This window comes from Haliotis rufescens, unplaced genomic scaffold (assembly GCF_023055435.1).
Source record: "Haliotis rufescens isolate VD_foot unplaced genomic scaffold, xgHalRufe1.0.p SCAF_2, whole genome shotgun sequence".
Classification (NCBI taxonomy): Eukaryota; Metazoa; Mollusca; class Gastropoda; order Lepetellida; family Haliotidae; genus Haliotis; species Haliotis rufescens.
Genome location: NW_025963890.1, coordinates 78,677,036 through 78,700,695, shown reverse-complemented (window position 1 = coordinate 78,700,695; position 23,660 = coordinate 78,677,036). Strand labels below are relative to the sequence as shown.

Genomic DNA, 23,660 nt, shown 5'->3' with positions numbered 1-23,660 from the left:
GCATCCAAGGAGAATTGTATGGACACATCTGAAACAGGTAAATAAATTTCCACAAGGTTTCAAAATCTTTTATATAACATAGTTGTAATACACAACAATCAAATTTATTTTACAGAACATATTTTTCAACTCTGAGCCTTATAATTGTTCTAATGTCATACAATGATTCCAGTTATGACACACGAAAAACACTAATCATGATATGGAGATGAACAGGACACAATTTCAGACATTTTTTTTACAGCGCCTAAAATGACTTTTGAGGGCATTACATTACATTGTTGGAATAAACAGCTGAGCAGTGGCCATGATTAGGTATTTCAATATGGCTGTTGTGGTAGCCATGTCAAAAATCAGATTTGAACTTCTGTAAGTGTCATCATTGGTTGAAAGAAGCATGTCACGTTTCAAGTCCAGTGGCTGATGATGTTTACAGACCCTGGAGTGCATTTTGAGAGTATTAAGAGCATGTTTCAACAAGTCAAATTGAGGTCAAAATATGGAATATCCCGAACATATGTGTCAATCACCACTACTAACTATACACATCCCAAGTTCATTACATTTTGAAAAATATTGACAGAGGAAATTGTTGCGGCCATATTGAAAATGGTTGGTTGGGTTGGTTTGTTGTTTAACGCCACACTCAGCAATATTCCAGCAATATGACGGCGGTCTGTTAATAATCGAGTCTGGACCACACAATCCAGTGATTAATATCATGAGCATCGATCCACACAATTGGGATCGATGACATGCATCAACCAAGTCAGCGAACCTGATAGACAGGGAGCCAATACCCAGTAGAGAGGGAGCTAATACCCAGTAGAGACGGAGACAATACCAAGTAGAGAGGGAGCTAATACTCAATAGAGCAGGAGTCAATACCCAGTAGAGAGGGAGCTAATACCCAGTAGAGGGGGGAGCCAATATCAAGTAGACAGGGAGCCAATACCCAGTAGAGAGGGAGCTAATACCCAGTAGAGAGGGAGCCAATACCGAGTAGAGAGGGAGCTAATATCCAGTAGACAGGGAACAATACCCAGTAGAGAGGGAGCTAATACCCAAAAGAGAAGGAGTCAATACCTAGTAGACAGGGAGCTAACACCCAGTAGAGGGGGAGCCAATACCCAGTAGAGAGGAAGCCAATGCCCAGTAGAGAGGAAGCCAATATCCAGTAGACAGGGGGCCAATACTCAGTAGACAGGGGGCCAATACCCAGTAGAGAGGGAGCCAATATCCAATAGAGAAACAGTCAATACCCAGTAGAGAGGAATTAATACCCAGTAGAGAGGAAGCCAAACCCACTAGAGAGGGAGCCAATATCTAATAGACAGGGAGCCAATACCCAGTAGAGAGGGAGCTAATACCCAAAAGAGAAGGAGTCAATACCTAGTAGACAGGTAGCCAATACCCAGTAGAGAGGGAGCCAATACCCAGTAGAGAGGAAGCCAATGCCCAGTAGAGAGGAAGCCAATATCCAGTAGACAGGGAGCCAATACCCAGTAGAGAGGGAGCTAATACCCAAAAGAGAAGGAGTCAATACCCAGTAGAGAGGGAGCTAATACCCAGTAGAGTGGGAGCCTATACCCAGTAGACAGGTGGCCAATAACCAGTAGAGAGGGAGCCATTACCAGTAGAGAGGGAGCCAATATCCACTAGACAGGGAGCCAATATCCAGTAGACAGGGAGCCAATACCCAGTACAGAGGGAGCAAATACCCAGTAGACAGGGGGCCAATACCCAGTAGAGAGGGAGCCATTACCATCTAGATAGGGAGCTTATATCCTGTAGACAGGGAGCCAATACCCAGTAGAGAGGAAGCAAATACCCAGTAGAGAGGAAGCCAATGCCCAGTAGAGAGGGAGCCAATATCCAGGAGACAGGGAGCTAATACCAAGTAGAGAGGGAGCCAATACCCAATAGAGAAGGAGTCAATACCCAGTAGAGAGGGAGCTAATACCCAGTAGAGAGGGAGCCAATACCCAGAAGACAGGGGGCCAATACCCAGTAGAGAGGGAGCCAATACCATCTAGATAGGGAGCCAATATCCAGTAGACAGGGAGGCAATACCCAGTAGAGAGGGAGCCAATACCAAGTACAGAGGAGGCCAATGCCCAGTAGAGAGGGAACCAATATCCAGGAGACAGGGAGCCAATACCCAGTAGAGAGGGAGCTAATATCAAATAGAGAAGGAGCCAGTACCCAGTAGAGAGGGAGCTAATACCCAGTAAAGAGGGAGCCAATACCCAGTATAGAGAGGGAGGGAATATCCAGTAGACAGGGAGCCAATACCGAGTAGAGAGGGAGCCAATACCCAGTAGAGAGGGAGCCAATATCCAGTAGACAGGGACCAATACCCAGTAGACAGGGAGCTAATACCCAAAAGAGGGGGAGCCAATATCAAGTAGACAGGTAGCCAATACCCAGTAGAGAGGGAGCCAATACCCAGTAGAGAGGAAGCCAATGCCCAGTAGAGAGGAAGGCAATATCCAGTAGACAGGGAGCCAATACCCAGTAGAGAGGGAGCTAATACCCAGTAGAGTGGGAGCCTATACCCAGTAGACAGGTGGCCAATAACCAGTAGAGAGGGAGCCAATACCCAGTAGAGAGGGAGCCAATATCCAGTAGACAGGGAGCCAATATCCAGTAGACAGGGAGCCAATACCCAGTAGAGAGGGAGCAAATACCCAGTAGACAGGGGGCCAATACCCAGTAGAGAGGGAGCCATTACCATCTAGATAGGGAGCTTATATCCTGTAGAGAGGGAGCCAATACCCAGTAGAGAGGAAGCCAATACCCAGTAGAGAGGAAGCCAATGCCCAGTAGAGAGGGAGCCATTATCCAGGAGACAGGGAGCTAATACCAAGTAGAGAGGGAGCCAATACCCAATAGAGAAGGAGTCAATACCAAGTAGAGAGGGAGCTAATACCCAGTAGATGGGGAGGCATTATCCAGGAGACAGGGAGCCAATACCCAGTAGAGAGGGAGCTAATATTAAATAGACAAGGAGCCAGTACCCAGTAGAGAGGGAGCTAATACCAAGTAAAGAGGGAGCCAATACCCAGTAGAGAGGGAGGCAATATCCAGTAGACAAGGAGCCAATACCGAGTAGAGAGGGAGCTAATACCCAGTAGAGAGGGAGCCAATACCCAGTAGCCAGGGGGCCAATACTCAGTAGACAGGGGGCCAATACCCAGTAGAGAGGGAGCCAATATCCAATAGAGAAACAGTCAATACCCAGTAGAGAGGAATTAATACCCAGTAGAGAGGAAGCCAAACCCACTAGAGAGGGAGCCAATATCTAATAGACAGGGAGCCAATACCCAGTAGACAGGGAGCCAATACCCAGTAGAGAGGGAGCTAATACCCAGTAGAGAGAGATACCTTGAAGAGAGGGAGCTTATACCCAGTAGACATGGAGCCAATACCCAGTAGAGAGGGAGCTAATACCGAATAGAAAAGGAGTCAATACACAGTAGAGAGGGATCTAATACCCAGTAGAGAGGGAGCCAATACCCAGTAGGCAGGGGGCCAATACCCAGTAGAGAGGGAGCCAATACCATCTAGATAGGGAGCCAATATCCAGTAGACAGGGAGCCAATACCCAGTAGAGAGGAAACTAATACCCAGTAGAGAGGAAGCCAATGCCCAGTAGAGAGGAAGGCAATATCCAGTAGACAGGGAGCCAATACCCAGTAGAGAGGGAGCTAATATCAAATAGAGAAGGAGCCAGTACCCAGTAGAGAGGGAGCTAATACCCATATAAGAGGAAGCAAATACCCAGTCAGACTGGGAGCCAATACCCAGTAGAGAGGGAGCTAATACCCAATAGAAAAGGAGTCAATACACAGTAGAGAGGGATCTAATACCCAGTAGAGAGGGAGCCAATACCCAGTAGGCAGGGAGCCAATACCCAGTAGAGAGGGAGCCAATACCATCTAGATAGAAGCCAATATCCAGTAGAGAGGGAGCCAATACCCAGTAGACAGGGGGCCAATACTCAGTAGACAGGGGGCCAATACCCAGTAGAGTGGGAACCAATATCCAATAGAGAAACAGTCAATACCCAGTAGAGAGGAAGCCAAACCCACTAGAGAGGGAGCCAATATCTAATAGACAGGGAGCCAATACCCAGTAGACAGGGAGCCAATACCCAGTAGAGAGAGATACCTAGAAGAGAGGGAGCTAATACCCAGTCAGACAGGAAGCCAATACCCAGAGAGGGAGCTAATACCGAATAGAAAAGGAGTCAATACACAGTAGAGAGGGATCTAATACCCAGTAGAGAGGGAGCCAATACCCAGTAGAGAGGGAGCTAATATCAAATAGAGAAGGAGCCAGTACCCAGTAGAGAGGGAGCTAATACCCAGTAAAGAGGGAGCCAATACCCAGTATAGAGAGGAAGGGAATATCCAGTAGACAGGGAGCCAATACCGAGTAGAGAGGGAGCCAATATCTAGTAGAGAGGGAGCCAATATCCAGTAGACAGGGACCAATACACAGTAGACAGAGAGGCAATATCCAATAGAGAAACAGTCAATACCCAGTAGAGAGGGAATTTATACCCAGTAGAGCGGAAGCCAATATCCAGTAGAGAGGGAGCCAATATCTAGTAGACAGGGAGCCAATACCCAGTAGGGAAGGGAGCTAATACCCAGTAGAGAGGGAGATACCCAGTAGAGAGGGAGCTAAAACCCAGTGGACAGGGAGCCAATACCCAGTAGAGAGGGAGCTAATACCCAATAGAGATGGAGTCAATACCTAGTAGACAGGGATCTAATACCCAGTAGAGGGGGAGCTAATACCAAGTAAAGAGGGAGCCAATACCCAGTAGAGAGGGAGGCAATATCCAGTAGACAAGGAGCCAATACCGAGTAGAGAGGGAGCTAATACCCAGTAGAGAGGGAGCCAATACCCAGTAGACAGGGGGCCAATACTCAGTAGACAGGGGGCCAATACCCAGTAGAGAGGGAGCCAATATCCAATAGAGAAACAGTCAATACCCAGTAGAGAGGAATTAATACCCAGTAGAGAGGAAGCCAAACCCACTAGAGAGGGAGCCAATATCTAATAGACAGGGAGCCAATACCCAGTAGACAGGGAGCCAATACCCAGTAGAGAGGGAGCTAAAACCGAATAGAAAAGGAGTCAATACACAGTAGAGAGGGATCTAATACCCAGTAGAGAGGGAGCCAATACCCAGTAGGCAGGGGGCCAATACCCAGTAGAGAGGGAGCCAATACAATCTAGATAGGGAGCCAATATCCAGTAGACAGGGAGCCAATACCCAGTAGAGAGGGAGCTAATACCAAGTAAAGAGGGAGCCAATACCCAGTAGAGAGGGAGGCAATATCCAGTAGACAAGGAGCCAATACCGAGTAGAGAGGGAGCTAATACCCAGAAGAGAGGGAGCCAATACCCAGTAGACAGGGGGCCAATACTCAGTAGACAGGGGGCCAATACCCAGTAGAGAGGGAGCCAATATCCAATAGAGAAACAGTCAATACCCAGTAGAGAGGAAGCCAAACCCACTAGAGAGGGAGCCAATATCTAATAGACAGGGAGCCAATACCCAGTCAGACAGGGAGCCAATACCCAGTAGAGAGGGAGCTAAAACCGAATAGAGAGGGAGCCAATACCCAGTAGGCAGGGGGCCAATACCCAGTAGAGAGGGAGCCAATACCATCTAGATAGGGAGCCAATATCCAGTAGACAGGGAGCCAATACCCAGTAGAGAGGGAGCTAATACCCAGTAGAGAGGAAGCCAATGCCCAGTAGAGAGGAAGCCAATATCCAGTAGACAGGGAGCCAATACCCAGTAGAGAGGGAGCTAATATCAAATAGAGAAGGAGCCAGTACCCAGTGGAGAGGGAACTAATACCCAGTAAAGAGGAAGCCAATACCCAGTCAGACAGGGAGCCAATACCCAGTAGAGAGGGAGCGAATACCCAATAGAAAAGGAGTCAATACCCAGTAGAGAGGGAGCTAATATCAAATAGAGAAGGAGCCAGTACCCAGTAGAGAGGGACCTAATACCCAGTAAAGAGGAAGCCAATACCCAGTCAGACAGGGAGCCAATACCCAGAAGAGAGGGAGCTAATACCCAATAGAAAAGGAGTCAATACACAGTAGAGAGGGATCTAATACCCAGTAGAGAGGGAGCCAATACCCAGTAGGCAGGGGGCCAATACCCAGTAGAGAGGGAGCCAATACCATCTAGATAGAAGCCAATATCCAGTAGACAGGGAGGCAATACCCAGTAGAGAGGGAGCCAATACCAAGTAGAGAGGAGGCCAATGCCCAGTAGAGAGGGAACCAATATCCAGGAGACAGGGACCAATACCCAGTAGACAGGGAGCTAATATCAAATAGAGAAGGAGCCAGTACCCAGTAGAGAGGGAGCTAATACCCAGTAAAGAGGGAGCCAATACCCAGTATAGAGAGGGAGGGAATATCCAGTAGACAGGGAGCCAATACCGAGTAGAGAGGGAGCCAATACCCAGTAGAGAGGGAGCCAATATCCAGTAGACAGGGACCAATACCCAGTAGACAGGGAGCTAACACCCAGTAGAGGGGGAGCCAATATCAAGTAGACAGGTAGCCAATACCCAGTAGAGAGGGAGCCAATACCCAGTAGAGAGGAAGCCAATGCCCAGTAGAGAGGAAGCCAATATCCAGTAGACAGGGAGCCAATACCCAGTAGAGAGGGAGCTAATACCCAAAAGAGAAGGAGTCAATACCCAGTAGAGAGGGAGCTAATACCCAGTAGAGTGGGAGCCTATACCCAGTAGACAGATGGCCAATAACCAGTAGAGAGGGAGCCAATACCCAGTAGAGAGGGAGCCAATATCCAGTAGACAGGGGGTCAATATCCAGAAGAGAGGGAGCCAATACCCAGTAGAGAGGGAGCAAATACCCAGTAGACAGGGGGCCAATACCCAGTAGAGAGGGAGCCATTACCATCTAGATAGGGAGCTTATATCCTGTAGACAGGGAGCCAATACCCAGTAGAGAGGGAGCCAATACCCAGTAGAGAGGACGCCAATGCCCAGTAGAGAGGGAGCCAATATCCAGGAGACAGGGAGCTAATACCAAGTAGAGAGGGAGCCAATACCCAATAGAGAAGGAGTCAATACCCAGTAGAGAGAGAGCTAATACCCAGTAGAGAGGGAGCCAATATCCAGGAGACAGGGAGCCAATACCGAGTAGAGAGGGAGCTAATACCCAGTAGAGAGGGAGCCAATACCCAGTAGACAGGGGGCCAATACTTAGTAGACAGGGGGCCAATACCCAGTAGAGAGGGAGCTAATATTAAATAGACAAGGAGCCAGTACCCAGTAGAGAGGGAGCTAATACCAAGTAAAGAGGGAGCCAATACCCAGTAGAGAGGGAGGCAATATCTAGTAGACAGGGAGCCAATACCGAGTAGAGAGGGAGCTAATACCCAGTAGAGAGGGAGCCAATACCCAGTAGACAGGGGGCCAATACTTAGTAGACAGGGGGCCAATACCCAGTAGAGAGGGAGCCAATATCCAATAGAGAAACAGTCAATACCCAGTAGAGAGGAATTAATACCCAGTAGAGAGGAAGCCAAACCCACTAGAGAGGGAGCCAATATCTAATAGACAGGGAGCCAATACCCAGTAGACAGGGAGCCAATACCCAGTAGAGAGGGAGCTAATACCTAGTAGAGAGAGATACCTTGAAGAGAGGGAGCATATACCCAGTAGACAGGGAGCTAATACCCAGTAGAGAGGGAGCTAATACCGAATAGAAAAGGAGTCAATACACAGTAGAGAGGGATCTAATACCCAGTAGAGAGGGAGCCAATACCCAGTAGGCAGGGGGCCAATACCCAGTAGAGAGGGAGCCAATACCATCTAGATAGGGAGCCAATATCCAGTAGACAGGGAGCCAATACCCAGTAGAGAGGAAACTAATACCCAGTAGAGAGGAAGCCAATGCCCAGTAGAGAGGAAGGCAATATCCAGTAGACAGGGAGCCAATACCCAGTAGAGAGGGAGCTAGTATCAAATAGAGAAGGAGCCAGTACCCAGTAGAGAGGGAGCTAATACCTATATAAGAGGCAGCCAATACCCAGTCAGACAGGGAGCCAATACCCAGTAGAGAGGGAGCTAATACCCAATAGAAAAGGAGTCAATACACAGTAGAGAGGGATCTAATACCCAGTAGAGAGGGAGCCAATACCCAGTAGGCAGGGGGCCAATACCCAGTAGAGAGGGAGCCAATACCATCTAGATAGAAGCCAATATCCAGTAGAGAGGGAGCCAATACCCAGTAGACAGGGGGCCAATACTCAGTAGACAGGGGGCCAATACCCAGTAGAGAGGGAACCAATATCCAATAGAGAAACAGTCAATACCCAGTAGAGAGGAAGCCAAACCCACTAGAGAGGGAGCTAATATCTAATAGACAGGGAGCCAATACCCAGTAGACAGGGAGCCAATACCCAGTAGAGAGAGATACCTAGAAGAGAGGGAGCTAATACCCAGTCAGACAGGAAGCCAATACCCAGAGAGGGAGCTAATACCGAATAGAAAAGGAGTCAATACACAGTAGAGAGGGATCTAATACCCAGTAGAGAGGGAGCCAATACCCAGTAGAGAGGGAGCTAATATCAAATAGAGAAGGAGCCAGTACCCAGTAGAGAGGGAGCTAATACCCAGTAAAGAGGGAGCCAATACCCAGTATAGAGAGGGAGGGAATATCAAGTAGACAGGGAGCCAATACCGAGTAGAGAGGGAGCCAATATCTAGTAGAGAGGGAGCCAATATCCAGTAGACAGGGACCAATACACAGTAGACAGGGAGGCAATATCCAATAGAGAAACAGTCAATACCCAGTAGAGAGGGAATTTATACCCAGTAGAGCGGAAGCCAATATCCAGTAGAGAGGGAGCCAATACCCAGTAGGGAAGGGAGCTAATACCCAGTAGAGAGGGAGATACCCAGTAGAGAGGGAGCTAATACCCAGTGGACAGGGAGCCAATACCCAGTAGAGAGGGAGCTAATACCCAATAGAGATGGAGTCAATACCTAGTAGACAGGGATCTAATACCCAGTAGAGGGGGAGCCAATATCAAGTAGACAGGGAGCCAATACCCAGTAGAGAGGGAGCCAATACCCAGTAGAGAGGAAGCCAATGCCCAGTAGAGAGGAAGGCAATATCCAGTAGACAGGGAGCCAATACCCAGTAGAGAGGGAGCTAGTATCAAATAGAGAAGGAGCCAGTACCCAGTAGAGAGGGAGCTAATACCTATATAAGAGGCAGCCAATACCCAGTCAGACAGGGAGCCAATACCCAGTAGAGAGGGAGCTAATACCCAATAGAAAAGGAGTCAATACACAGTAGAGAGGGATCTAATACCCAGTAGAGAGGGAGCCAATACCCAGTAGGCAGGGGGCCAATACCCAGTAGAGAGGGAGCCAATACCATCTAGATAGAAGCCAATATCCAGTAGAGAGGGAGCCAATACCCAGTAGACAGGGGGCCAATACTCAGTAGACAGGGGGCCAATACCCAGTAGAGAGGGAACCAATATCCAATAGAGAAACAGTCAATACCCAGTAGAGAGGAAGCCAAACCCACTAGAGAGGGAGCCAATATCTAATAGACAGGGAGCCAATACCCAGTAGACAGGGAGCCAATACCCAGTAGAGAGAGATACCTAGAAGAGAGGGAGCTAATACCCAGTCAGACAGGAAGCCAATACCCAGAGAGGGAGCTAATACCGAATAGAAAAGGAGTCAATACACAGTAGAGAGGGATCTAATACCCAGTAGAGAGGGAGCCAATACCCAGTAGAGAGGGAGCTAATATCAAATAGAGAAGGAGCCAGTACCCAGTAGAGAGGGAGCTAATACCCAGTAAAGAGGGAGCCAATACCCAGTATAGAGAGGGAGGGAATATCAAGTAGACAGGGAGCCAATACCGAGTAGAGAGGGAGCCAATATCTAGTAGAGAGGGAGCCAATATCCAGTAGACAGGGACCAATACACAGTAGACAGGGAGGCAATATCCAATAGAGAAACAGTCAATACCCAGTAGAGAGGGAATTTATACCCAGTAGAGCGGAAGCCAATATCCAGTAGAGAGGGAGCCAATACCCAGTAGGGAAGGGAGCTAATACCCAGTAGAGAGGGAGATACCCAGTAGAGAGGGAGCTAATACCCAGTGGACAGGGAGCCAATACCCAGTAGAGAGGGAGCTAATACCCAATAGAGATGGAGTCAATACCTAGTAGACAGGGATCTAATACCCAGTAGAGGGGGAGCCAATATCAAGTAGACAGGGAGCCAATACCCAGTAGAGAGGGAGCCAATACCCAGTAGAGAGGAAGCCAATGCCCAGTAGAGAGGGAGCTAATACCCAGTAGAGAATGAGCCAGTACCCAGTAGAGAGGGAGCTAATACCCAGTAAAGAGGGAGCCAATACCCAGTAGAGAGGGAGGCAATATCCAGTAGACAGGGAGCCAATACCGACCTATGGCTCTCTCCCTCTGGACAGCGGTCAGTCTTGGCATGTTAGTTGGTGTTAACCATCGCAACCAATGATAGGGATCAGATCCGTGCGTAATTTATATCCGGAAATTGCACGATAATTTGGGAAAGAATGTTTTAAAAAATTGCTGAAAAACACAAATTTCTTCCAAAATCCGCAAAGCACGTGCAAAGAACAACAGAGAACATGAAGGCTGTATTCGTGAGATGTGTTCTTTACTGTTTTTGAACAGGTTGGCATCTTTGTTATAAAGTGGTAAATCAGTTAATGTTGGTAACGTTTCTTTTGGCCCTCAGTTTAGCTTGAGATGACAGTGTTGTCCTGCCTGGTGTGACTTTAGCCACCTTGCTAACGTATAAAAGCCACATTGCTGAAATATGCAGAAAGGCCGCAAAACAACTAGCAGTATTGAGACGCATGCGCCGTCACCTCACCAGGCAGGGGAAGATTGTTATTTGCAAAACCTTCACAATATCTAAGTTTAATTACAGTCCCTTTTTGGAGCTTCTGAAATAATGGCTCTAACTTTCTTTATGTCAATAGCTTAAAGGACATGGCTCGGGAATTGTTCAAAATTGTCGCAAAGAATTCCAAGTTGCATTCAAAACTTTATTAACCTTAAAACAACCGACCTTTACCCCCACGCAAGAAATAATGGCGGAGATCCCCCTGGATAAATCCTCAACGTTAGGGCTAAAGTCGTTTGTATATGAGGCTTCTCGGGGCGAGAATAGTCGCCCGAATGCTGCTATGTTGTTTAATTCTTATTCACTCTATAGTTCCTGTACATCCCCTGCCCGTGTTATTGTTTTATGTCATGCCGGTAAAATATCTCTGAAGAGTGAGTGAGTGAGTCGTGTTTAACGCCGCTTTTAACAGTATTCCAGTTATATCACAGCGTGTCAGCTTAATGTGGGAGGATAGCCCGAAGTGATGCAGGTCTCAGACGTTTACCACTTCGGTGGAACCCACGAGCACGGGTATGGTGCTGACAAACCTAGAAGCATAATCGGCGCGAACCGGGATTCGAACCCACAATCATAGGTTTCTGGCGTGCCCAAGGGACGCAACCTTCACCTTTGATGTCCTTCACCTTTACATAGCTGTCCCAAAGCAAAAGATGTTCTGTGACAGGTTGAGAATAGAGATATTTAATAAATTTGAAGATCATGTAAAACACTTATTTATGTGTTTGTTTTTTCTAATGACCTCGATCATTGTCAAAGATCTGTGCAATCTGCCCACTGTCCCGGGGTGTTAGCCAAACATGCGTCGGATTTCGCAGTTTGATGTAGTGAGGTATGGTTAAGTGGCAAATCAGGGGATTGTTGAGCAAAGAGTATCTGCTTGACGTGTTTGATTCGCATTCAAACTGGGCGTTTCTTATATAGTATTTCTTACGTTAAGGTAAGCGCGGGACATTCCGGAGCCGTGTACGCTATCTGACTTACAGTACAGCATCACAGTAACAAACTACTGCGTCATCAACATGAACGATAAAAACATCATGCAATCAATGAAACTGAACACAACACAATGCTGCACGGAAATATGCACTAGCCGTGTTTTCGTACTGCTCGTGCATTATGTGCGCTTTGAGTGATGTTGCCAGTGTATTCGTAATGCACGAGCTTCAAATTTGCATTGCAGAAAGTAGGTCAGTAAAGTAGGTCAGTAAAGTGTCACATCGTTACAGATACTCAGCAGCTGAAACAGTGTACCTGGGGGTGTTCACAAATAACACGGGTCGTTGTAAGTAAGGCGGGTTTATTGACGACGGTCAAAAATATGAAAAGAATTCTGCCCGTATTCCCGGCATTGCCGAAAAGTCGGGCCGGGACGGGCCAAGACGGGCCAAAGTGTTACTGGCTAATTACTTCATTATCGGCAACATACACACATGACATTAATGAACAATCACCAAACAAAAATGTGCACCATAAATAAGTAATTCGGAGTAAATCGCTTGAAAACCAGAAAGTGGAGCAGTGTGTAAGCGTCGCTGATCTTGGTAACATGTAAAAGAGCAATCGTTAAACGAAATAAGATTTGAAACGTATCAAATACTTCTAGCTATCGTGATACAACGTTCCATCTGTGCGCATAGTGTTTATATTTATAGGAACGTTCTATATATAAGTAAATACCACTTTATAATGTCACTGATCGTCATATTTAAAGCAGACACGTTGGTTAAAGTAGACCTCTTCTCCCTATACTCTCAACAGTCACACAGGTATTCGGTCCGACTTGGCCCAGGCTGTCAAAATCAACTTTAAACTCACATATGTATCATCAAATGGATTCACATCTATAAACTAGTATAATATCTACCTAAATACCACTTTATAGTGTCTCAGATAGCTGTACTTAAAGAAAACAAGGTGCTCAAAGTGAAGCATTTTTACTGTATATTCTTAAGAAAATCTCTGTCAGAAGTGTTCGGTCCGACTTGGCCCGGGCTGTCAAAATCAACTTAAACCTCACAGATCTATCTTTCAATGTGTTTACACCTATAGACTAGTGTTATATCTACCTAAATACCACTTTATAGTGTCTCAGAACGCTGTACTTAAAGAAAACAAGGGGCTCAAAGTGAAGCCCTTTTCCCTTTACATTCTCAACATAGTCTCTATCAGAAGTGTTTGTCTTTTGTTGTGTCCGACTTGGCCCGGCCTGTCAAAATCAACTTAAACTTCACAGATGTATCATCAAGTGAAGCATTTTTACTGTATTTTCTTAAGAAATTCTGTGTCACAAGTGTTCGCGTATTTTTGTGCTTAAGTCACTTAAGAAACATGTCAGACAGCTTTGACATCATTGATGACTAGTAAATACAGAAACAGAGGGTCTAAAATTGCCACAGTGTTGGGCACGAAAGTCTATTTAGGATTTAAATTGTGATTAAGGAAGTAGAGGGTAGAGAGAGAACAAGATAACAAATCTTAACAAAACCTACCTGCCAAACAAGTGCCAGTTCGTTCGTATCCGTAATCCGTCACAAACTGTGATGAACGCATAGTGTGTTCGGTGAAGGAAATACACCCTTTCAGACCTTTGTTTACTGAATACACCTTGACCTATGTTCAGTGATATAATTTATAAGATATTGAAGCTACATGGCCGCCCATAGTTTCGAGGAAATGTCCTGGCTACACTTCAAGGTTTCGTGCTCAACAAATATATATGAATGTATATGATGTCTCATCTTGATGTACTTTAATAATGCAATTTGACAAAGAAGATGTACAGATGCCTCGACAGCATTTTTGGCAGTCAACTACAAGTACAGGTAAACATGGCTTTTAATGCTCATGTGTGTCAGGTTGCCCTTACCTCGCCGTCACATCTGTACACAAAGCAAGTGCATAGTCTAAACTAGGCTACATTTGCATTTCTTTAGCCGTTTACAGATGCCTCGACAACATTTTTCACACATGAATGACTTCAACCTTTGCTCTCAACTAGTACAGGTAAACATGGCTATTAATATTCATGTGTGTCAGGTTGCCCCAACCTCGCCGTCGTATCTGTACACAAAACAAGTGCATAGTCTAAACTAGGCTACATATGCATTTCTTCAGCCGTTTCAATAATGCAGTGCACTGTCACAGCATGCTGTGTAGGTCTGTACAGCACAATGTATTTTATTAGTAATTGGTAGATCCTTCATAAGTCATATTTTTGCCATTCATTTCACATATGCCTCGGTAGAACTGAGGTAGGGGAAGGACTTCTGGTCAGTTAACAAGGTATTCATATATCCAGAAACTCGTTTATCCGGACAACATTTTAGAAAATTGTCCGGATAAGCGAGGTTCGACTGTATAGCGCGTGATACATGACAAAACAGATGTGTTAGGACCTGATTCGCACTTGCTGAAGGGATACCAATGGCTTTGATCATAATACATTGTTTGCATATTATTATTATTATTATTATTATTATTATTATTATTATTATTATTATTAAACATATTGTATTGCCCAAAAAGACCAAGGGATTGGGCACAAGTGCAGCACTTATTACCACCTTCTCCCAAAATACAGTTATACATAATATTGCATAATGAAAATTAACAATTTACAGTTGAAGCATCACATTGTGGAAACATAGTGCGCAATATAAATTTATATACAGTGCTCATATGAAGGATATGTACAATGTGCTGGAAAGTGAAACAGTGTGCATCTCGTACATATCCTAATATTATACATGTTAGTGTTGTATATAGATTTAACAATATTAATGATTAACAGTTTGGAAACAATAATATGCTAGCTACTGAATCTGTTACTCGTTTCTATAAATTTGTGTACAGACAAGAATATTTTTGTATTCAGGAAAACATCTAAGCTTGGATCACAAAAAGAATACAAATTAGAGTTTTTTGTCCTCCAAGATTATCGATAGCTGTCAGTAATGTCTCCCTAATATCATCATATAAGGTACATTGGAAGAAGAAATGGAATGAATTTTCACAAGGAGCTCCGCATTTACAGGAAATAGTATAAGATAATTAACACGAAACAGGTTGGAATTTAGTGTGCTACAATTGTGTCTCAATCTAGTGTGCAATATGTTTGTAGATCTTTCACCGCAATTATAGTGCATAGGTGGTAATGTAGGCTGCTCAGATGCGTCAGCTTTAAAATAAGATATTGACGGACTATCCCTGATTCCTGATGATAGATTATTCCATTGGCCTAATGTATCTATAATATAAGACCTTTTAAACGTAGATGTCCGTGCAAATGGAACTACAAAATCATGGCGGTTTCTGAGATTATAACTGACCTTCTGTGACACAGGTCACAATGTACCCACGTCACACACACCTAGAACAAGTACACTTATTTGAATATTACTAATATTACATGAATGTTACTGAGCAGTCAGTTAGAGTTTATATCTTTGCGCAACATTAAGCCTTTCACGTATATTACAACTTTGTAAGTTAACTTTCCTTTCCAGAAATACCATAGCATGGTGACAGAGATGAACTTCTACCCCAAGCGATGTGTCATTGACTAAAATCTGCTTTGTTAATTTGATTTCAAGTGATAGCCTTCGCCTGGAAGGTATTTATATTTGTATTATTTCAATTTTTATTTTCATATATATCCCTCTGAATTTTGGGTTTTGAAATAGCATGTCGCAGAAATAACTCCTGTTGGGCTCTTAGACTTGCAAGAATACTCTAATCATTGGCCGAAACATGCCCCATTTGTGCTTCTTGCTTTGTCAGACCAAACCCATACTGTTGAATTTCTCAAAAGCTTTAAAAGGGTTAAAGCTATTTTTGGAAGTATAAATGGGTTGATTGGTCATTACCACAGAAGTAGCAAATGGAGTAATGTCTGATGAAATTCTCTGTTTTGACTTGTGTTAATCGTTTCTGTGTTTTTCGGGTTTAACAACTAACTTGCCTTTGCATGTGTTTGCTCAACCGATGGTTCAGGATACACTCACCTCTATGCAAACACCTGTTATCCTCACTGTTTGATAGTAGTTTATACACGTAAGTATCTATAAGTTGTATGTCATCTTAATATATCACCTGTGTTATCCCTCTCTTTGGGGTGTACTACAAACATAAATCAAAGTTTCTTTTGAGCTATCATAAATATCATAAAATACTTAGGAGGTCTATGCTTATCATTCCCTCTTCTCCTACCAAAGGCTCTAATTGTGGCTAATTGTTACATATTCTTCACGAATACTGTAAATCATGAAACGTGTAACCAAATTAATGCGAGTTTAGACCGCTGGCTAGACTAACATCTAGTTTCTGAAATGAACATATATTTTACACAAAAAAAAACAATTGTTTGATTATATTGATAAAATATATAACTGCAGTAATGTAGTCTTGCCAAATATGATTGATTTGCATCGGCTGTATTGGATATATTTGTTTCAGGAACTGTATGACAGGCCTAAAATGCGTCACGAAAGTAATGCCATTAACTTTGCTTTTGACCTGTAAAAGCTAACCAGCAAACGAAAACACGGCGCCGTTGTTTACAATGAACGCATGTCTAAACAAACATCCTTTTTTATACACTTAAGTAGAGGTATCACGATGGACAGTGCATACAACTGTTTGGCAAACAATATCAAGCAATATTTTAGATTCAGAATCAACATACCATGACATAACAGAAACATATATATTAAATTGTATATATTTATATTTGCCGCTATTCACGATAAATATATTTTACCGTCACTGTTTAAAACTACTCTGAACTACTTGTATGTATAGATCATCTTATTTGTAAACAGTAGGCGAACGTATTATATATCGAACAGTTACAAAAGTCTGCTGAAATCTTCTATTACTTTATTATGTAAAACACTCCAAATATAGTTGTCATAATGAACATAGTTTTAAAGTATATTTGTCACATGCAATAATACTGTCCGGTATAATTAGTAATATTTTCAATATCAACCACATATTGTGAGAATCCAGTAAAAAGGAACTGAGTAAAGCAGTGGTAAAATCTATCCATATATACAAAATTTGTATATTTTTGGATATACCATATATACAAAATTGTATATTTTGGGGCATACCATATATACAAAATGTATATTTTGTATATATTGGAATTTTCCCTTGTGATACTTTCACTGGCCACTGACAAAGATTAGCAGTATTAGAATAAGAAACTAAATTAAATCCAGTATGACGTGATGATGTGTACGCATACAGAAAACTAAGAGAGCCCAACTTACTTCAGTTTCTGTACCTACTAGCGTTTACTTCATTTTGCATCTTGCGTATCATTCAACCTGTCGGATCGACTTGTCCCGGGTGGTTAATAATCTTAAACATCACGACTGTAAAACAAAGTTGCTTACTAACTTATTTACTTTGGAGATTTAACGTGCGCTTTCCGACTGATGCGTATTTTGCACACGGGCCCGGCCAGGCCATTTAATGTGTTTCTGAAAGGTGCGAAAGTGGTGTGTGCAACCCAAGAGGAGGCTTTAGGGGTTGCTTATATGTTGTTGTTGTTGTTGTTGTTGTTGCATTAGGTGTTTAAGAGGTCGCCTTCTGCCTAGGCAATTTCAGCTGACCTGCCCCTCTTTGGGTTCACATATCTATTGTGAGTTCGGTGTTAACATAATTTCTGTTTTTGCATTGATATGATTTCTATTTTCTCATATTGATATGATTTCATTTATATCCTTGGCTGCTCTGTTTATATACGTTCGAGCAGCTGTCCATCTCTCAGAAATAGAGTTAGTTTGGCCTTCGCTATTTCATCTCTTGGCTTTAGGAGATCTATGACAGATAGCGGATCGATCTGCAATTCTTGTTTTAACCTAGCCCGGGCTGGGGCATGGTCTTGACATTCTAGTAACACGTGGTCAATGGTTTCAGCCTGATTGCAAGATGAAAAAACCTTGTCATAGTGCTTTTTGTGACCAGGTCTGAGTCGTGAGATAGCAATTTCAATTTTCCTTTCATTTGAGAATGAGTTTGGCTTTTGTTGGACCTTGGGTTGATTTTTGTATAGCAATCTGCCGATCTTAATTGCGTCCCATTGGGCTTGCCATCTTTTTGCTATGGAGGCTTTGATTTTGCTTTTTATCTCTAGTTTACTAATGGGAATAGGCTGTATATCCACTTTTGTCTAGAGCTAGCTTCGACAGTGAGTCATTTCCATGGATATCTATGTGAGAGGGGATCCAACACAGCTGCACCTGTTGCACTTGGTCCGATAGTTTTGTATATTCGTATAGAATATTGTTGACTGTGTTTGGCCTGGAGTTTGAGTTTCTCCCACTGATGGCCTGAAGTGCACTTAGCGAGTTTGATAGGACGACTGCCTTTGCTTCCGGGAGTTCCGGTATGACTTTGAGTGCATGATGAATTGCCTCCAATTCAGCCGTGAATACTGACTGACCATCAGGCAAGCGAACTGAATGTGCTTGGGGTTTGGAGTTGTGGATATGGATCCTGTAACCAGCACTGTTGTTGATAGGATTCTTGGATCCATCAGTGTATATATGGGCCCAGCTGTCCCAGGTAGTTTGAATTTTAATGATAGCTACTGATCGTAGTAGGGTTGGGTTTTCTCTTTTAGTGACTTCTGATGTTAAAGCAGTGTCAACTTTGGGAGTTTGTAAAGTCCAGGGAGGGTGTAACCCTTTGTAGTGACTTTCTGGAGGCTGAATGTCATCGCAATTGTGACTTCGAATGAGTTCACGTACTAATATCACAGATGGCTTTAGTGAGGGATTTTTTCAAGCTAGGGCTTCATCTCGAGCGTTTTTGTCTTGCCATATCTTTTTAACCAAAGGGTTTGATGTTCGTCCCCAGAACGATAATATTGCCTGCTCTCTTCTTAGTTTCAGTGGGAGTTCTCCCGTTTCTACTTGTAGTGCTTCTAGTGAGGTGCCTGTCTGTGCACCTGTGGCCAGCATTAGGGCTTTGTATGGTATTCTGTCTAGGCGCCTCAAGACAGCATTTGATGCTGAATGAAAAGCCTCACAACCATAGTCAATTTTTTATCTGATTAGAGCTTTGTAGAGGTCCAGCTGAGTGTCCCTCGATGTGCCCCAAGATGTGCCTGAAATTGCCCGCAATACGTTCAGGTCTTTTTGACATCTGTTTTCCACATATTCTATATGCTTGCACCATATGAGGTGTTGATCAAGGATAACCCCAAGAAATATTGCAGATTTTTCGAATTTGATAGGTTTGCCTTTAATGGAGACACGGGGTATCATAGCATCTTTTCCCCGGCGTTTGAATAGAACTCCAACAGTTTTTTCATTTGAAAGGGCGAATCCCCATTTATTGCACCATTGATCTTCTCCATCCAGGGCTGACTGGAGTTTTTTTCTGATTTGTGAGATATCTCTGTGCTTTACCCATATTGCTCCGTCATCAGCGAACTTAGAAGTTTGGGCAGGAGAGTTGACATGGTCAAAAAGATCATTGATCATGATATTAAACAGGGTTGGGCTTATAATGCTGCCTTGTGGCGTGCCATTGTCCAGTGCCATAGGATCCGATCGATTGTTCCCTATTTTAACTGATAGCGACCTGTTTTGCAGGAAGCTGTCTATGAAGTTTGCCATGTTCCCTTCAACTCCATTTTGTGATAGTTGTGAGAGGAGTCTGTCATGCCATGTCGAAGGCTTTGCTGAAGTCCAGAAATACTGCGGCTAGGTATTGTCTGTTTAATTGGGCTTTTTTTATTTCATTTTTCAGTCTTAGAATATGATCTAGACACGAGTGTCCCTTCCTGAAGCCACTTTGGTCAGGTTTTATGTGGTTGCCAGTTTCAAGATGATGCATGAGCCTTTTTGTAACCATGGCTTCCATGGCTTTGCACATGTTTGAGGTGAGTGAGATCGGTCGATAAGAGTTTGGTAGGGCTTCGTATTTCCCTTGCTTTAGCAGCGGGATAACCGCAGCATGTGTCCATGCTTTTGGGACTTCTCCTTTGGACCATATCGTGTTATACAACTCAGTGAGTAAGCCTTTGGTTTGATCAGGTAGGTTTTTCAATATCTCGTAGCTGGTTGTGTCAAGATCAGGTGCTGTGCCTTTTCTATGTTGTATCGCATAATCAAACTCTGTCACAGTAAATGGTATATTGTATACCAGATGCTTGCTTTGCATGCGTTTTGAGATCTTAGGCAAAAGCTTTTTTTCCTGTTTCAATTCTTCGCTGCAATTTGTGTTGCTGCTGACAGATGAGAAGTGCTCAGCTAGAATGTTGGCCTTTTCTTTGACTGTATGGGCGTTGGCTAACTTGGGAATTTTTGTGGGTTTACGCTTACCCCTGATTGCGTGTATTTTGCTCCAGACTGTTTTAGCATTTGTTTTCTCATTAAGGGATTTGCAGAAGGTCTGCCATGACTCTTTTTTAGATTCGTCTATGAGTTGTCTTACTTTCGTCCTGGCTGCTCGGACTTGGGCGAAGGCTGATTTATCCCTTTTTGACCTTTTTAGGGCTTTCTTTCTCACTCTCCTAGCGTTTGCTATTTCCCTGTTCCACCATGGTACTGGCGTTTTGCCAGTTTTGTGGTCTTTTTGGAATTGATTTTTCAGCTGCGGCAATAGTTGCTTGAGGTGAGATTTTGGCAAAAAGGATCAGGATCATCCGAGGCAATTTCTGAGGACTTGAATGATATACATTCCTTCCTGAATTTAGGCCAGTCAGCTTTTGCATAGTCCCATATGGGCTGAGGACTGGGCTGTTCCTCTAATTGTGGTGGGCTACCTATGTAGGTGAGTATAGGAAGGTGATCGCTTCCCCAAGTGTCGTCATGGACTTGCCATTGGCAATGTGAGGCGAGGTTTTTGGTGGCAATTGTGAGATCAATTGAACTCCACGTATTGTGGACTTGGTCATAACGTGTGTGACTGTCATTGTTCAGAGTTATGAGATTGTCGTCCTCAACCCATTTCTCTACCATTTTGCCGTACTTGCATGAATCATTCCTGTCTTCCCAAAGAGGGCTGTGGGCATTAAAGTCACCAAGGATTATCCCATTTTTGCCTACTATTTGAGCTAGCCTTGTTAGCTCTTCCATGTTCGTTTCATGGGTAACCCTGTGATATATGTTAGGTATGTGTAATTCGTTGCCATTTGCCAGTTTTATTGAGATTACTTGGGTTTCAAGGTTTCCTACGTTTGCTTCAATATTTTTGGAGGTACAGCTTATATGCTTATATGAAAAAAGTTGATAGATATATAGAGAACTTTAATTTATGGCGTCTTTTAACCATCACGACAATAATACTGAGTGGTCCAAGTCAGGTTCAGGAGAAGTGTGTTTTCACAGAACGAGCTGCTCGGAGATGCAGCACGTATTCTCGAGGTATGGCAGATTACAACTGTCTCAGATAATCCTGTTTTCCTAAACACACTCATAGATAATAGAAACATTAAGCAGGGTTGAGGGAGAGGTTTATCCTGAAATGCAAAGTGTATCACCTTACCTTCTCCAAGTGCTACCCTGTGAGTATGATCCTTGAAAAAAAACACGACGGATTAGGTAAAAGCAAGGGATTTTCCGACCAGGCATATACCATGAAAAAAAGGCTTAACTTTAAAGAGTAAAATGAAAACGCCAATAAAGCAGCCAAACTATCCCTCAAAATCCCAGAAATAAGCTTAAACTTACCCATCTCAAAATCAGAAATTAAAAGTGTAAACAAGCCAAAAATCACAAAAAATGGCATAACCTATATCTAAATTCAAATAGCCAAATCAAAAAAGTGCTCAGCAAACCACTAACCAAACAAAAAATTCTCCATCCATCAAAAAAATTCGACAGAGTAATCACTAAACTCCAAACAGTACACGCCAACCTAAATAACCACCTAAAAAAATTAAAAAACACACTACAGGTAACTGCCCACACTGCAAACAACTAGAAACCCCAGAACACGCACTCATCCACTGCACACACTACCTAACACATCGAGCCGCATTACAAACCACCCTCAATCTAAACAAGGCTCTGACTCTAGAAGCAATGCTAAACCCACAAAATAAACTAGAAAACTTCAAGGCCTTAGGCGTATTCTTAATCAAAACGGAACTAATAAAACGTATCACAAAACACAATAACCTACCAAATCAAAATCACATAAACAAACAAACATCCACCACACCCAGCTCCCTTAGTTCTCCTCCCCAACCCCATCGGCATCTATTCCAAATCTCAAAATTCCCAAATTCTATATAAGCAACCCCTAAAGCCCCCTCTTGGGTTGCACAGACCACTTTCGCCCCTTTTGGAAACACATTAAATGGCCTGGCCGGGCCCGTGTGCGAAATACGCATCAGTCGGAAAGCGCACGTTAGATCTCCAAAGTAAGTAAGTAAGTAAAGAGTATACTTCACTCCAACACATTTGGTGAAAATTTCTTGAGAAGATACAGTGAAAGTGCTCGACTTTAACAGACCAGTTTTCTTTGAGTTATCGTGCGACATTATTAAGTGTTATATAGGTACATATAATACTAGTCCTCTTGAGAATGTAGAGGAAAAAGGGCTTCACTTTGAACTCATAGTTTTCTTTAAATGCGATAAACTGTGACTTTATGAAGTGGTACATAGGTAGATATAACACTAATCTATAGGTGTAAATACATTTGAAGATACATCTGTGTGTTTAAAGTTGATTTTGAGAGCCCGTGCCAAGTCGGACCGAACACTTCTGACAGAGATTTTCTTAAGAAATTACAGCAGAAATGCTTCACTTTTAGCCCCTTGTTTTCTTTAAATCCGATGTACTGTGACATTATAAAGTGGTATATAGGTAGATATAACACTAAACTATAGATGTAAACACATTTGAAGATACGTCTGTGTGTTTAAAGTTGATTTTGACAGCCCGGGCCAAGTCGGACCCAACACAAGCCAAACACTTCTGATAGAGACTATGTTGAGAATGTAAAGGGAAAAGGGCTTCACTTTGAGCACCTTGATTTCTTTAAATAGAGCGATCTGAGACACTATAAAGAGGTAGTTAGGTGGATATAATACTAATCTATAGATGTGAATCCATTTGATGATACATCTGTGAGGTTTTAAGTTGATTTTGACAGCCCGGGCCAAGTCGGACCGAACACTTCTGACATAGATTTTCTTAAGAAATGTAGCTATAATTATCAGTTCATTACATTGCTGAAGATAGAATTTAGAATCTCCCAAACAAAACTATACCAAACTACTCCGCCCTAGTTAACAATCTCCCTAAACTTTCGGATCGGGATCCAAATTTCCAACACGCGTCGTCCTCTCCGACGTCCGCGCCTAAAACCCCAGTTATCCACACACCAACTCAAGAAACCCGTTAAACCAGCCAGCTCCGACCACAAGCCCACACCGCTCGCCAACTAACCACGTCATAATCCCCCCGCCCTCCCCCCACCCCCTCTCGGGAATACCGGCTTATACAGCTCCATTATTTAACGCCTTTTTCTTTCTTTATTAAATTATTCCCCATATTTAAATAATGCAGCCAAACTGCATACCTTCAATTACCCAATATGCTGTACCCTCACCCTACCTTTCCCCGGTAAGATATAGTAAGGGCCAAGTCTCTCATTAATAATAACACCCCTAGTAATAATACTATCTAGTACTTT

The 23,660-nt window shown here is 43.4% G+C and overlaps 1 protein-coding gene across 3 annotated transcripts in view; it reads right to left on the bottom strand.

Moving 5' to 3' along the window:
• The window catches only part of LOC124125952, a 36,424-nt gene extending 18,975 nt beyond the window's left edge, over nucleotides 1-17,449 (bottom strand). For all 3 annotated transcript variants that reach the window (XM_048400650.1, XM_048400651.1, XM_048400652.1), the window contains exon 1: nucleotides 13,484-17,449. The gene's annotated coding sequence lies outside the window, so the exon portion shown is untranslated. The remainder of the gene's footprint in view (nucleotides 1-13,483) is intronic.
• Between the last annotated feature and the right edge of the window lie 6,211 nt (nucleotides 17,450-23,660).